Raw genomic sequence first — 14,424 nt, 5'->3', positions numbered from 1 at the left:
TTTGAATAGTTTGAATGTTTAATTAATTTGATTGTCAAGTTATATATATGTTGATACTTTAATCTTTAAGTATAATCCTTATAGTAAATTACTCAAGTAACCGTCTTACAAACAATTTTTTTCTAAATTAGCATGAAAACGTTTTTTTATTTATATTTTGTTGAATAGTATGACAAAAAATTTGTAATATTAGTCATGCTTTCTTAGACTAATGGATACTTTCTTGGAAATAATTCTTCATATATTGGTGGTGAGCATGATCAAAACATTGGTTCTTGATTTTACTATGATTGTCATCTCATGGGTTACTTAAAAATTTATTTAAATATTTGAATACTTAAAAAAAAATTAGGTGGATTGGTGAGCCAACCCACTTAACCCACCAACCCGTGGTGGATTGAGCCGGGTTGCAAAATTTCTGGCTCACCAAAAAGTGAGCCGGGTTGGGTTCACTCATTTTCAACCTGGCTCGTGGTGAGCCAACCCGTATGAGCCGGGTTGGCTCACTTTGACATGTCTAAATTTTATTCATATGAATGAAAAACTAAATAACATTTCCTTTATATGTGAATCTTTAAAAGCATATATACACTTTCATTTAATGTATTAACATAATTTTATACCAGTAAGTGATGTATCTATGTATCTATAACCGGAGGATTCCTCTTTTTTGTTTTATATCTCATAATTCCCCGTTTTATCCTTTACAATATAAATATTTGTTCAATTTTTAAAAATTAACCATCACTTTTACATGTTGTTTATAAAATTGTTTATATCTTCTCTTTTTCTTTTCTATTCATCAACAGTTATTTTCTCATCCTTTCTCATTCATTTCACTTTATTTATAATAAATATAAATTTATTTTGTATATTAACTTCATAATATTATAATATCATCATTTACTAATATAATATCAATGTATATTTAAAAAAAGTGTACAAAGACACAATAACACTTGCGTTTACGCTAGCATGATTATAAATGATAACGGATTGGATATAGATGTCTACTTGATATACTATTCATATAAGAAAAAAAAATTCGTTATCCAACTTGTTATTCATTGAGTATCTACATGCATAAAAGAAATCTTGAAGATATTTTATATTTTATTTTTAAAATTGTAAATAAAATTATTTAGAATAAAATATTTAGAAAATAAATTGAGATAAAAAATATTTTTTAATGCAAATAAATTTGGTCTTTTTATTAAAAAATAAATTAATAACTTGTACCAAAATATAAATTTTAAAAAATTAATATTTTACAAAATAATTTCAATATCTACATAAAAAAATAGAAACATATGAAGTAAAATTTTAAAGCATTCTTCCGTAATAAATATCTTTTTTACTAATATTTTATTTTGATCATTTGAATTTAAACAAATATATTTAAAATTGTGATACCGTACATGTTCAATCAACAAACAAATAATTAAATACTCATATTATCCGTATATATTTAAAGTTTGAATTGATTTTTCCTCTCTATAGATGTTTCAGGTTAAATTCTATGTGGCATAATAATTAGGAGATACCATTAATGTTGAAGTAAAATTATGCAACTTGATTTAATATTTTAATTTGTAATATAACTTGATTTATAATTTTTCTCACTCTCCTTAATTTTTCAACTTGTAATATAACTTGATCTTGAAGAGATTCATGAAAATATTTATCATCCGATAGCACTATAATTAATACTTGTTAGTAATCCATTTTAGTATATGTATATTGTACATGTATGTCTATCAACTCCAACTCCACATCTCTACCAAAACATCTCACAAATAATAACACGGGAGTCTCATCATAATAACATTAGTGTCTTGTACATTTATTTCATATGTCATATTTCTGGGGAATAGTCTCATAATACCATTATCTTAAAGTTTTGGAGAAGTGATTGATTGCATAATCATAATAAAAAAGGATATCCATGTACCTAAAGGAAATATACTATATGAAAAAAAAAAATTATCCTTGAAGGAAGATTGTTGCGAATAGTCCAAGTGTGAGTCAAAGTCTCACATTGGATAGAATAGACAAAGTTAAAATACTATATAAAATATCCATAGCATCATTGCTTTAATGTTGAGAGTAAAAGTGATGTCAAATATCTTATATGTGTAAGACTAATATTATATATATATATATATATATATATATATATATATATATATATATAAAACCACAATCTCTCAATGAATATAACATATGAAAAATATAAACCCATTAATATTCGTACAAGAGAAGTATTTTATACTTGAAGCTTAATCTCAAGAAAATATTAATGGATACTCTAAAGAAATTTTGTATATTCTTTTAAACCAAAAGTGACATAGAATAATAATATTTGTTTATTAGTTGAATCTTTTGCTGGTTGCAAAAGAGAATCAAATATGATCCAAGTTTCAGGGAACAAATATAAAATTAAAGTATTTATTAAACTTTTTTTTTCTTAAGTTATCTCTCGGTGTCATTGTTTATGTGTAAAAGTGTATGAAGTTGTTTTTAGGTTAAATTATCTCTCTGGTTCCTATTTTCGTAGTAAAATATTGATTTGATCCCTCTATTTTTATTTATCTCAATTTGGTCCCTATTTTGTGAATTTTGATCCAATCAAGTCATTTCCATCAATGGTATGGTAACAACGTTAAAGAGGTGTCACATGTCAATTCTTAGATTTTTTTTTTTTTTTTAACATGTGACACTATCATTGCTACATCACTCTATCATTGCCACATAGCACGACATTAGCTTGACATGTGACAATTTTTTTTATTTTTTTAAAAAATAAATAATTAATTAAAAAAATAAAAAAATAAAGAATAAAAGTATCCAAGAATTGACATGTGACACCTCTTTAACTTTGTTACTACACCACTAATGAAAATAACTTATAAAACTTTCTAAAATAAGGACTAAATTGAGATAAATAAAAATAGAAGGACCAAAATGATATTTTGCAATGAAAATGGGGACCAAAACCATAATTTAACCATAAATAAATTTTAAAACAGTGAAGGAAAAAGGTTTTTTTAGTGAACAGAGACTGCATTGTGCTTGTTCTGCAATGTTAAATTATACCTTTGGTCTCCATTTTTGTAAGAAAATATCAATTTGGTCCCTTATTTTTTAAAAGTCTCAATTAAGTCCTTATTTAAAAAAAATTGTATCAAGAAAGACAATCCTGATGATAACAATGAGAAAGTGTTGATGATATTGAGGATTTAGTTGATATCAATATTGATACTGATGTAGAGGATGAACACGAACAATGAACAGGTAATGTGCAAGTTGAAGTGGAAAGTATTGAAGAAGACTTTAATGGACCAGGTACGAGTTCTAGGGCAAGTGATAGAGCATATATGGACAATAGTGAGGGGTCGAAGGCCTTAGACAGTGGGTTGTCAGACAATGAATGACAATCAGGAGAGTTCAGAAGTGATATTGATGAACAAGATATGGATGAAGAAGATATTGATGAAGGTGATACTAATAAAGGACATGTTGAAAAAGATGGTTATGGGAACTTTCCAACATTTTCAATGCCCAAACGACAAAATATAAATGGGAATTAGGTACATATTTTAGTGAAAAGGTTAAATTTGTAGAAGCCATCAAAAGTTATGCATTGGAAAATGGAAGAAGTTTAAAAATTGTTAAAAATGACAAGAAAAGAGCGAGAGTGAAATGTCTAGGTGCAAAAGGAAATGTCCCTGGTATGCATACTGTGGCTATATGAAAGTAGTGAAAACTTGGCAGTTGAGGAAAATTATTGATAATCACAGTTGCAGTAGAGAATTTAACCTTCGCTTAATTAATGCAAAGTGACTAAGTAAAATGTTGGAAAACACGGTAAGAGAGAATCCAAAAACAAAGGGGGTTGAGATTTGTGATAAAGTCAGTAGGAAACGGAACATTGGCATATCTATATGTATGGCTTATAGGGCAAAGACAATAGCAACATACACTATTGAGGGATCCTTTATAGAACCGTATAAGAGGTTGTATGATCATGCACATGAGTTGCTAAAAACAAATCATGGTTCAACTGTGAAACTCACGGTAGAGGAGAATGAAGGTCAACCTATCTTTCAATGGTTTTATACATGTTTTAAGGCATGCAAAGACAACTTCATGTTATGCAGGCCCATTATCAAATTAGATGGTAGCTTTTTGAAAGGGAAGTACGGAGGAGAATTGTTAGCAGATATAGGAAGAGATGGGAACGATCAAATAATGCCTATTGCTTATGTTGTTGTTGAGGTTGAGAATAAGGAGTCATGGACATGGTTTTTAAAGCTTTTGATTAAGGATCTAGGTCGTGCTCAATTGTGTGTAGGAAGTACATTCATATGCTTGTTTATGAAATTCAATTTCGTATGATATATAATAAAATATGAATTAATTGTATTTAACTGAAAACATAGGGCTTGTTACCAGTTATTCAAGATCTTCTTCTTGGAGTGGATCACAAATTTTGCGTGAGGCATTTGTATGCAAATTTTAGGAAAAGAAATTCTCTGGTAAGAATTTGAAGCGTCTAATATGGAGGGCAACATATTCCACACACCTAGAAGCATGGGAGTAAGAAATTAGGAACTTGAAATATGGACTTAATTGAGACTTTTAAAAAATAAGAGACCAAATTTATATTTTCTTACAAAAATGGAGGCCAAAGGCATAATTTAATTTTTTTTTTATATGTTGTTGAGGTTGAGAATAAGGAGTCAAGGACATGGTTTTTAGAGTTTTTGATTGAGGATCTAAGTGGAGCTGAATTGTGTGCAAGAAGTACATTTATATCAGACCAACAAAAGGTGCACATTCATATGGTTGTTCATGAAATTCAGTTTCATATGATAATAATAAAATATGAATTAATTTTATTTAACTGAAAACAGAGGATTTGTTACCAACTATTCAAGATCTTCTCCCTAGAGTGGATCAAAAATTTTGCATGACACATTTGTATGTCAATTTTAGGAAGAAATTCCCTTACAAGAATTTGAAGAGCCCAATATAAGGGACAGCATCTTCCACACACCCATAAACATAGGAGTAAGAAATGAAGAACTTAAAATATGGATTTAATTGAAATTTTTAAAAGATAAAAAATTAAATTAATATTTTCTCTACAAAAGTAGAGACCTGAGTCCTAATTTAACTTTTTTTTTACATAACCAATTATATATATATATATATATATATATATATATATATATATATATATATATATATTTGGATAAATTCTGTTAGAATAAAACATTTTTCATTAGTTTCGTTATATTTGATGAATGATTCTTTTTGCTTTAGGCTAGTTTTTCTTCCATCATATTTTTTGTTATATATATTCTTTTTTGTGCAGTTGTTTTTAACTAACATTATATTTTTAAAAAAAATTTAAACTTCAATCTCATGAAATAAAAATCTCTAATAAGACACATATATATTTGTCATTAAATTTTATTATACATGATTATTTACTCTTTCTTTATAATTATATGATACTTATATAATTGTTAATTGTTATTCGATATTATATTATAATTATTTTTCTCAAAAAAACGTTTTTTTTTAACTTTTAATTCTCTGTGTTCTTTTTCTGTGAAGTCAAAATCAACGCATAATTATTCTTCATTTCAATTGGAATGATCACAGACCTCAACGATCACGGGATGAAATCTTCTTTAATTATGCTCGTCGTTGAAAATAAAATTCCCCTTTAATTATATACTTGCAATTTCAGATTTTCAATCAATATTTGTTTGAACTCTTACCTTTCCATCATTAAATTATGCCGCTATTTTCTCTTTCACACTATGCTATTCTTGGCAACTATCTAAATCTTATCTATTCTTTCTTGAAAAATCTCACCAAGTATATCTGTATTTTTTTTTTTGTTAATAATGTAATAAATGAACATGCTACTTGGTTTTTTACTAGTTATAAGAAGAGATAATAATACATTTAGATTAAGAGATAAAAACTAAGATTTACGTTTTAGCTCCTTATTTGTAAATGTGTAGTGATGTTTCGTAGACTGATTGAATTAAACGAGGATCAAGCATAATGAGAATCCAAGAGGAAAGTTCAAGGAAGGGAAGATATGAAGATAGGCATGGAAGAGACATTTTAACCTTTTCTTGTACAGGTTTCATGAAGAGGATAAGGAAACATATGTGTGGAAAATAATTCAATAAAGGAGGAAGTTTAGCAGGTATTTATAGAAAGTATAGAAGGAGGTAACAGTGCAAAATCTATATATTATGATCCCAAATAAGGAAGGTTTTAATAGTTTCATAAAAAAGAGACAGTGATAATTTAATTACTGGTTAAATATATTTTTATTTCCTAAACTTGAATGGAAAATTAGAATTCGTCCATGTTTCAATTTTTTTTTTTTGTATATTTGGTCATCAAACATAAAAATGAACATATATAGTCATAACTTAACTGCGTGAAAGTTTTTTGACATGTGTTAAACGATATTTTGATATGACGTTTGAGTTGTTTACACCACTCAATAAATTTTAACTCAAATACTAGCATAAAATATCGTTTAACACGTAAAAAAAAGTTGACGTTGTTGGATTAAAAGGAGTATGTTCATTAATTTTTTAAGTTTAAAGACATGTATCAAAATTTGAGACAGGTACGAATTCTAATTTCAAGTCCAAGTTTAGGGACTAATGACATATTTAACCCTTTACTTAATTAAGAATCGTTATTAAAAGTGAGAATATTAGTACAAAATATAGAAATTACAACAAAATCTTATATAGATTTTTCTGAACCTATGTGAAATAAAAATGAGACATTATTGTAATTATAAAGAAAACTTTACATTACATCGGTTGGTATTGGAACCAATGTAATGAAATGATATTACATCCGTTGATTCTCGAACCAATGTTATATAATTTCTCAATTAAAAAAAAGGTTTTACATCAGTTGCATGAGAATCAATGTTATATATCTCATTTTAAAAAATAATAGATACTACACAAGTTGGAAAACAAACAAATGTAGTATGTAGTTTCTGAAGTTTAAAATTTTAAAAAGAAACAAATATTACATCGATTGCTATTAAAAACCAATGTTGTATCTCCTCTTATTCATTACTAGCGTTGGCCCTTTTTCGTCAGTATTCGTTTCGTGCTTCATCTTCTTTGTTCCACTTTTCCTCCATTGTAGCAATTTGAAACTTTTACACTTTATTTTCTTCTTAATTCTCACTATTGATGGACTCAAGTTGTGATTTCTAGCCGCTGCAACGTATCGTGACCTCTCTCGTTGCCATTCTAGAATCCAACTCGTCGCAGGCCCCCTTTTCGCGTTATATATTTAACTTCAGTATTTAAGCCTTTTGATATGATTTAAAATTATATGTTTAACGTGTTCATTTTGGATCTAGAGTGTCTGACCCTCGACAATGTGTTTAGAAGTTGATATTATAATTGTTCTTCAATCAATTTATAGTTTAACTTTGTCATACATTGCATTGAGGGAAACTTAATTTCCCTTTTAAGATTCAATATAAAGATTAAATACTATCTGTATTTTTAAACGATGAAAGATATTCATGCAGAAACTAAGTTCTTATGTTGTGTAACAATGGATCGAAGTTGGATGAATGGTAGTTGAATTAGTGATTTGTATGATAATGACATTGAAGAGTTTCTACAATTTGTTTAACGAAATGAAAAATATGTGAATGGAAAATATTATTGTCACTATGTTAATCATGTGAACGAGAGGCGACTAAAAATTAAGTTGATACAAGAACATCTTCTTTGTGATAGTTTTCTAAAGAGTTATGCAACATGAATTTGGTATGGTGAAGTAGTACACCTTTCAATCTTATCTCAATGTAAGAGTCCAATCTACATTTTGTAGATCTCATGGAAGATAAGATTCGTGATATTGGAGAAAATAATTTCCAACAAGCAACATGCATGATTCGTTGAAAGACAACTTGGAGAAACCTTTGTATCTCGGTTGTTCAAGTTTTACATGTTTTTCAACAATACTTAGATTAATTCATCTTAAAGCGAGAAATGAGTGGATCAATAAAGGTTTTATTGAGTTGCTGGAGTTGTTGCAAGAAATGCTTTCAAAAGGTAATACATTACTAACTCATCACTATGAGGCAAAGAAGATATTATTTCCATTGGGTTTGGAGTTTTAAAAACAATACATACAAGTCCAAATGATTGTATAAGTTATAAAAAGGAGTTTGAAACATTGCAAAAAAATTCAAATTATGGTGTATCGCAATGCAAAAGTGAAGGATGATGATAGTGATGAAGATAAGTTGAAAAGGCTTCTCTTGCAAGTGAAGGATGTTGATGTAGTGTATCACTAGTCCAATTCTATTGTCCACAATGGAGGTTAAGTTAGTGGACAAGAAGGCACTTCATTCATAGCATGACCTAAATACCTAATTCAGTCAATTTTCAAAAAGAGTGAGGTAAATTTCAATAAAAACTTCAGGGGGGAGAAAAATAATGACAGTCTCATCCACCCAAAAGAGACTCTATAATTTCAAATAATTTATTGTACAACGTCGATTCAGCTTACGTTAAGCCCACGTGCTAGTGTTTTTTAAATATTTTTTTAAACTGCAAAATTCTTAATCAATCATACAATAAACTTTTCACATTGGATTACAATTACAAATAATCTTCCTCTAAGTTCTAATTGTAACCCCAATAATCCAACTAAGCAAATAATTTTCATGAACAAATGCAATGGTACCACCAAGCAAGTTCTTCCTCCCGGCTTAAAGTTAGTTGTAACCAAGGACCCTCCATATTACACATAACCCTGTACTACTAGAATTTATATATTACATGAGATTTTTCTTGTTATTTTTTCTAAGCATTTTAATTGCCATGTAATTCCTTTATATATAATTATTTCTTACAAAATTATAAAATTCACAAATATTTTCTACAGTTCTTTTTTGCGGCAAATGTTTTACATAAAATATTTTGCAAAAAATTGACATGCAAATTATTTTTTATAACAAAACTTGTAATTATTTCTAACGAAAAAAATTTCAAAACAAAATTGGTAGAAAATGTGAGTTTTTAAGTTTTTTAATAGTGTTATCATTATCTAGAAACCAAGTAAATTACTAAAACAATAATCCTACCATCAATTACAAACCAAGTAAATTACTAAAACAATAAAAAACATGAAGGTAGACTTGACTTCACAAATTCACTGTTCTTTAAAGCCTCGCAAGAAGAATCACGCTTCTCAAACTTCTTAAGCTTGATCTTCAATGCACAAATTAGTTTCCAATATCTTTAGGTTTACTCTTACCCTAGTTTTTCCATTCCTCACGGAATCTCCAGCTCCTTCTCCTCTTCTTGAAATTCATAATAGTGTTCTTTATCATGGAAATGTCGATCCAAATTAGCGTAGTTGGGATGATCCAAATTAACAAAAAGGAGAGTGAGATCTCGAAGGATAATGTTCTTTAACTTTTCATTTCTCGCTTTTCCACTTCACGTATTTAAAATTGATCAAAATATATTTTTTATCCTAATTTTCGTTCAATTTTGTTATTTTAGTCATAATATATATTTTTTCAAATAGTTTCCAATTTTCATCAATTTTTGTTAATTTAAAAAAATGTTTACATGTCAATCCAACATTGTGTCACGTGTCAAAATCATTATTTTATATTCAATTTTTGTTAATTTCTATATTCAATATTTTTGTTCAATTTAGTCCTAATTCTTTTAAAATTGAACAATCTTATTCCTCTTCAAATTGAAACCAAATTTAATTTTTTATATAAATGTTATAATGATGTTTTTAGTAAAATTCACTTTTTTATTAAATATTTTGGTTTAGGGTTATAATTAGTTTAAAATTATAATAAAAATTGTAAATATGAGGACGAATTTTAAAATTTTAGATATATGGTGTTAGTTGTCATCTTTAAAATTTGCAATATCATTATAAGTTTTATATAAAAATTAAATTTAGTATCAATTTCTGGAAGCACAAAATTGCACAATTTTAAGCAAAATTGAGATTAAATTGAAAAAAAAAATAATGACTATAAGAACCAAATTGTATATTAAATATTAACTACGACACATGACACATTATTGAATTGATATGTGAATTTTTTTTTAAATTAAAAAAAAATAAATAAATAAATAAATGAACCACAATTTCATTTTTTTAATTAACTTTAAAATTTAAATAATATTTTAAAGTAGGTTTAACCCGTATAAAGATTTTATATTTTTTTCTTCTTCTTTACTTCTACAGCAAACGCTAATGGATTAGCGTCCTTTGTCTCGCCGACCCTAATATATCAAAGCTGATTTTAGACATTTTGTAAAAGAAAATAATATATATATATATATATATATATATATATATATATATATATATATATATATATAAATAAAAGGTCGGTTTAAGAATAAAGTAAGTGAGTATTTGTTTCAAGACTCAAGGTAAAAAAAGTCTCAAAAATTTATTGACAATATTTTTTTATTAAATTAATTATAAAATTATATTTAATAAAAAAATGTCTTAATATTTTTTAGTATTAATTAATATATCTTTATTAAAAAAAGTATACAATTATATTTAATATAAAAAGGCCTTAATAAAAATTTATTATTAACATAGTTCTATTAAACTAATCGTACAATTAATTAATTTTTATTGGTAGTTAAAATGATAACTAATGAGTTAAAATATTTTTTTAGTAAATTAATTTTTTTTTTACAAGGAAGAGAATGATAAATTATCTTTATTTTCTTATATTTAATCAGGATTCTATTTTCTTCTCTTATCTCTCTATGACTTCTTTCGCATCTCCTTCCTTCCTTCTCTACTAAGAGTCCTTTTTTTAGGGTTTTGACAGAATATATTTCTTAAATCTCTTTAATCTCATGCTATCCGTGTGTATCAATTTCTTCATCCTCATTCCTGGTTAGTATGTATTTTTCTTTTTATATGTGTTGTTGTTTTTATTCTGTTTTGGACTTGTATTAGAATTAGAAATATGTTTCTTTTACCCAATTTTATTTTTCGATACTTTTTTATTTACAGGTTTTGAGAGTTTTTTCTTGTATATATTTTGACGAGAAACTAAATTTTTCTCCAAAACTATTAATTATATTACAGTTAAGTCTTTTGGTGGATAATAGATAAATTGGAGCATAATTCAAATTTGGGTTTTTTTTTAGAAAGATAATTCAAGTTTAGGAAAAAAAAGACTTACCATTGAGTTGAGAAGAGCAATAATTTTTGTAATCATTTTTATTAATGATTAATCTTTAAATAAACAACTCTATAGGTCTGTGAAAAAATTAAGACTTAAAAATGAAAAAGAGGCTTGAGACTTCAAGATACTACAAGTCTACTATCGAGTTTATTTTCTTGACAACCAAAACTAGGTTTTATTATTTTAATTCATTTGTTTTATATATTTATCTTTAGTAATTTTTATATATTATAATTTTTTTTCATAGAAAAATATATAAATATCTCAACTAAAAAATTTGAATCAGACTATTAAAAAATTCAAAAGAAAAGAAGAGAAGAATTGAGACTTTAATTGCATCACAAATATGAGATAAGAATATATTTGAACAATTTAAAATATATGAAGATATTTTTGGTTTTTTATTTAGTGTTAAAAGTTAAAGTCACTAGATTATACATTTTTGAAAGAAAAATGCTTGATACTTGAAAAATATTTAAAACATGATAATTTGGTTGATTTGATGGATTTGATTTATTTTCATAATTAAATATCTTAAGGAAAATTACAAGTTTGGAAAATGATAAACCAATTGACATTCTTAATTATAGAAATAAAATCAATTTTTTCCAAATACATATATAGCTTATAAAATAATCTTAACAATTCCTGTATCAGTTACTTCTTTTGAAGTGAGTTTCTCAAAACTAAATATAATACAAACTTAATTAAGAACAATCATGTCTCAAGAAAGATCAAACAGATTAGTCCATATAAAAAATGTTAAATAAAATTAATTATGACAATTTAATAAATAATTTTGCATAAAAAACTCAAAAAATACATTTTAAATAAAAATTTTCATTTTTTAAGTTTGTTTTAAGTCTCCCATATATATATATATATATATATATATATATATATATATATATATATATATATATATATATATATATAATATATATATATATATATATATATATATATATATATATATATATATATATATATAACACAATTCAATTATTCTTGTCTCCAACAAAGTTGAGACTAAGTAGTCAACATTGCTGTCTAAACCCAACTCTATCTCTTACAAAGGAAAGAAAGATGTACCACCTAAAGCATCTTAGATTATTCACTAAAAAACAGGATTTAGAATAGAATAATTTTGAGAAAATTTAAACTTTGTTTTTATGGACTTGTAAAATATACACCTTAATTATTACTTGCTCAAATAAAGAAGAGGCTTCAAGCAGGTCATGTTCATCTCTGACATAGTTGCCACTGATCACCCCTACTTTTACAAAATAGAGTAAAAGAAAAAAAAAATGTAGCAGCAAACACCACTTATATATTTCACTAAAAACAAATGTAAAATAGATTAATTGAAACAAAATTCTAACTTATATATAAAACAAAGTATATTGGGCATGTATATATTCACAATAAAAATATTAAATTACAATTTTCAATCCTTTTATTTTTCAGGTGTAATTTCAGTCTTTTAATTTATTTTTTCTCCAAATTTAACTTTTATTCAAAAAAAGTTATAAGTTTGGATCAAAATTAAATTTTGTACATTTAGTTTTACATTTTAATCAATTAAATTATTTATTGACAGTATCTCTCAAATGAATATTGCTTTTACTATACATGCATCGATCTAAATGTGTATCCATTTTATTTTATTATGATCATGAAAACGAATTAATTAAATTTTAGAAAATAATTATAAAATTTAGAAGATAAGATAATTTATATTAATAAGAATTAAAGTATATCAAAAAATAATTATAAGGTGGTCACCGAATCAAAACTCTTTATAGGTACTTTATTAATGGGATAGAATAAAGGTAAAATTGGTAAGTACAACCAAAAAGTGGTCATGAGATGTACAAAATCAATTCTCTTTATTAATAGATATAAATAGTTTAGTAAAAAAAAAGGAAAAAACAGAAATAACTTAAGACATAAAATCAAAATTGTTGATTGTGTAAAACTTATTAGCTAAAATTGCGTATGAAAATTAGAGTGTAACCCAAAATTACAATTTAGTTGATTCCACATTGTTTTCTTCATGGAAATAATAATAAGAAAAAAAGAAAGTTAATCCAATGAAATTTGTTGACCAATTATTACACATGCTTGACAAGTTGCAAAGGAAAAGAAGTAGAGAATAATATGATTGTGAAGATGAGGTCATTGTTTCTTTGTTATGTCCCCACCATATCCCCATAAGAGATTTGGTGACTCAAGTGCCACCTTTATTCCTTTGGGTTCACATCACGTGCCTCTAATTATATAATCAATACACATGCTCCACACATTCAAACTTTTATCACATTTATATCTAATTAGGGTTTGGATTTGTCTAATCTTGTTTCTACATGTTAAGAGAGTACTTGATTTGAAACATAATTGATGGACGAGGAAAAATTAGACAACTTAAGAAACTTTACTATGTGTAGGTTGACATTGATGTTTCTTATACTTTCCAATGGTTTGGGATGAGTCATGAGTGGTGTTGTCTTCATTCTTGCTTTCATTATGTCATTTCTCTCATGTGAAGGAGATATAAATTGTTTGAGCCACTAATCATTATTATTATTCCCTTAATGGTGAGAAAATATGTGTTTTTTTTTGTTGGTTTTGTAACTTCAAAAAATTATTTGCAACTAGTTGGTGATCACTAGAAAAATGAATATTTTCTATGATGTAAAAGCTGTCATGTTGAGATAGTGGACAATTATTTGATCAATTATAAAAAAAAAAAAAAAAAAAAACTAAACTGTTGAATCAGTGTGAGACATGTAGTGTTTGAACATTGGTAGACATGTATTTGATAGGCATGGCAGTTGTCTCTCAACAGTTTAGTGTTGGAACATGGATCATAAGAAGTGTAGTCTTATGTGTCATTCAGAATGATATAGATTTAAGGTTAGAAGTGGGTTTTAAGTCTAATTCAACTTTACAAAATTGGTTTGTAAAATGAGATTTGCACTTCAGTTATATACTATGAAATTATTTTATCTCTAATCAATATGAGACTTCCAACAATTATCCTTTAAATTTTGATAAGAAATTTTAAAAGATAATTATTTTGTTTAAATAACAATATAAAAGTATTGAGATTTAATATTTTATCAAGTTCATTACACTAAAATATA

The sequence above is a fragment of the Vigna unguiculata genome, chromosome 1, assembly GCF_004118075.2.
Source record: "Vigna unguiculata cultivar IT97K-499-35 chromosome 1, ASM411807v1, whole genome shotgun sequence".
NCBI lineage: Eukaryota > Viridiplantae > Streptophyta > Magnoliopsida > Fabales > Fabaceae > Vigna > Vigna unguiculata.
Note: the sequence above shows the minus strand (reverse complement) of the source record.